Raw genomic sequence first — 3,144 nt, 5'->3', positions numbered from 1 at the left:
CAAATGAGTAGAGGTGGGTTCGATTCGCACTTCAGCCATCCTTGAAGTGGTTTTCCGTGGTTTCCCCACTTCTCCTACAGGCAAATGCCGGGATGGTACCCAATTTAAGGCCACGGCCGGTTCCTCCTCCCTTCCTTGTCTATCCCTTCCAACCTTCCCATCCCCCCACAAGGCACTTGTTCAGCATAGCAGGTGAGGCTGCCTGAGCGAGGTACTGGTCATTCTCACCGGTTGTATCCCCGGACCCCATATCTCACGCTCCAAGACACTGCCCTTGAGGAGGTAGAGGGTGGATCCCTCGCTGAATCCGAGGAAGAAACCAACCCTAGAAGGTAAACAGATTAAGAAAAAGAAGACTTTAGGAATTCTTAAATAATAATAATAATAATAATAATAATAATAATAATAATACTGAGAGGGTTGTCCGTGCGGTTAGGGGCGCGTAGCTATGAGCTTGCATTCGGGAGATAGTGGGTTGTAAATACAATGGCACTACACTCCTAAAATATTGCACAGTATATTTACGTTTTTCTTCATTCTATTACTCGAGGCTTTTAACCTTAGAGATTATCGTCCCGCTATACAGGTAAAGCAGAGAAGCTGCCGGTACATCGGTAGTTCGGATTAAAAATCTACCTCTCCGAAGCCCCCGTAACTTCAGGTTACGCATCTTACTAACCTGGATGTATCTGAAGCACGCTACACAATAGTAATGCCAGGCGTAAAGCTTGTCCACAGGAGAATGGTGGAAAGTTTACCTTTGGGTAGTGCGACAAGCATCTACCAAAAATAGATTATTTGTAGGTGATGGGAGTTATACGGGCCAACGGCCATACCATGTTGATTAGATCGGTTCTCGTCCGTTCACCGTAGTTATGGAACATTGAGCGTGGTCAGTATTTGGATGGGTGACCACTTGGGAACATCACGTACCGTTGGCTCAGTTCCTAGAACCAACACCAGCTAGAACCGGCCCCGCGGTGTAAGGGTAGCTTGCCTGCCTCTTTCCTGGAGGTTCGGGGTTCGATTCTCGACCAGGTCAGGTTGTTTTCACCTAGATCTGAGGCTGGTTCATGGTCTACTCAGCCTATGTGATTACAATTGAGGAGCAACGAATGTGAGATGGCGGACCCGGTCTAAAAAGTCAAGAATAACGGTCAAGAGAATTCTTCATGCCGACCACATGACACCTCGTAATCTGCAGGCCTTCGGGCTCATGAGCGCTCGCTTAGCATGCCATGGCCTTTCGGGACTGTTTCGCCACAGTATCTAAAGTAGCAGCCATCGTCAGATTTCACAACATATGAAAGCAGACTTTTGACTTACTCTGTGAGCAGACACTGGAGGAGAAGTCTCTCTGTACTTACCATAAAAGTCTAATCCATCTAAATCAAAAGCACGTTCCTTCGATGTGATATTAGCGATCAGAAGTGTAACCACTCTGGAAGAACGCATGTTGAATTAGAACGCTGTACTACAAATAATGAAAATGAAAACCTACAACCTGTTTTCCAGTCAATGACCGGGTCAGGGATGGGGTGAATGAAGCCCCCAACTTGCGGCGAGGATATGAATTGTGCCGGCTGCCGAGGTCTGTCGCACTCCCCTAGGGAAATGATTAATGACTGACAGATGAAATGGAATGATATTGGAGAGCGTTGCTGGAATGAAAGATGACAGGGAAAACCGGAGTACCCGGGGAAAAACCTGTCCCGCCTGAGCCACGGAGGCTCCCATTACTACTACTACTACTACTACTACTACTACTACTACCAGTAATAACATTAATAATAATAATGTTATTTGTCTTACGTCCCACTACTTTTACGGTTTTCGGAGGCGCCGAGGTGCCGAAATTTTGTCCCGCAGAATTATTTTACGTGGCAGTAAATCTACCGACAAGAGGCTGACGTATTTGAGCACCTTCAAATACCACCGGACTGAACCAGGATCGAACCTGCCAAGTTGGCGTCAGAAGGCCAGCGTCGGAACCGTCTGAGCCACTCATCCCGGCGCACGATATACTAATATGACTATTATCGTATTTCTAAGGAATTAATCGTTCATTCTTTAGAGTGATGTATATACAGTTAATGAACTATCGTCAATCACATTCTTCTCTAAGAAGAACGATAATACGGCTAATGAGAGAGCAGATTCATTTTCAAACATATATATTACATCCTTGGCACTATTATGTTACATATATTAGAGAGAATGGGTTTCTGTCTACGTTGAACCCTTGAGAATGAACTGGGGATTATTTGCTATTGACAGGAGCTATTTTATGGGTTATGAGATTTACATCTTACTAGGGATTACGTACGAGCACTTTCAGACAGTCATGGATACGATCTTGTCACCACTGAATTTACTTGCTTCTAAAATATGGATTGCCAAGTAAGATAGGTGCGAAATTGGGCTCGTCAACTGAAGAATTATCTAATGCAAGAAGTACCAAACCAGACTATGAAAGTCAACCAATACAACTGAGGAGTCCTCTCACTAACCAAATGACACTCCCAACACTAATACGACATCTGAGAGAAAACGGCTGTTTTAGGAAATTCCTGCACCTTCACGAACCACAGGTTTATTATTATTATTATTATTATTATTATTATTATTATTATTATTATTATTATTGTTATTATTGTTATTACTGTTATTATTATTATTATTATTATTATTATTATTATTATTATTATTATTATTATTATCTTAATTACAGAATCTAATGCGTTCGATCCTGGTTCAGTCCGATGGTATTTGAAGGTGCTCAAATACGTCAACCTCGTGTCGGTAGATTTATTGGCACGTAAAAGAACTCCTGTAGGACAAAATTCTGGCACCTCGGTGTCTCCAAAAACCGTAAGATAGTGTGACGTAAAAACAATAACATTATTTTTTTTACAATTTTCTCTACGTCGCACCGACACAGATAGGTATTTTGGCGACGATGGGATAGGAAAGGCCTATGAGAAGGAAGGACGCGGCCGTGGCCTTAATTAAGATATAGACCCAGCATTTACCCGGTGTGAAAATGGGAAACCACGGAAAACCATCTTCAGGACTACCAACAGTGGGGTTCGAATCCACTATCTCCCGGATGTAAGCTCACAGCTGCGCAGCCCTAACTACACG

General features: G+C 43.2%; 1 pseudogene; it reads left to right on the top strand.

Annotated features, from left to right (window-relative positions):
* Nucleotides 1-822: 822 nt before the first annotated feature.
* Nucleotides 823-941, top strand: LOC136859412 (5S ribosomal RNA; annotated as a pseudogene).
* Nucleotides 942-3,144: the final 2,203 nt, after the last annotated feature.

This window comes from Anabrus simplex, chromosome 1, assembly GCF_040414725.1.
Source record: "Anabrus simplex isolate iqAnaSimp1 chromosome 1, ASM4041472v1, whole genome shotgun sequence".
Taxonomy (NCBI): Eukaryota; Metazoa; Arthropoda; class Insecta; order Orthoptera; family Tettigoniidae; genus Anabrus; species Anabrus simplex.
This window is presented reverse-complemented; position numbering and strand designations above follow the sequence as displayed.